Below are 373 nucleotides of genomic sequence, written 5' to 3' on the forward strand. Positions count from 1 at the left end.
TTTTTTGCTTGAGTATTAAAGCAAAAACATCCCAGAAGGGAGTAGGGCGGTGGTGCAGCCGGGTTAAGCGCACGTGGCACAAAGCACAAGCACCGGCGTCAGGATCCCGGTTTGAGCCCCCGGCTCCCCACCTGCAGGGGAGTCGCTTCACAGGCGGTGAAGCAGGTCTGCAGGTGTCTGTCTTTCTCTCCCCCTCTGTCTTCCCCTCCTCTCTAAATTTCTCACTGTCCTATCTAACAACAACGATATCAATAACAATAACTACAACACCAGTGAAAAACAACAAGGGCAACAAAAGGGAAAATAAATAAATAAATAAATAAATAAATAAATAAATAAATAAATATTTTTTTAAAAAAGAAAGAAAAACATC

This window comes from Erinaceus europaeus, chromosome 6 (genome assembly GCF_950295315.1).
Source record: "Erinaceus europaeus chromosome 6, mEriEur2.1, whole genome shotgun sequence".
Lineage (NCBI taxonomy): Eukaryota > Metazoa > Chordata > Mammalia > Eulipotyphla > Erinaceidae > Erinaceus > Erinaceus europaeus.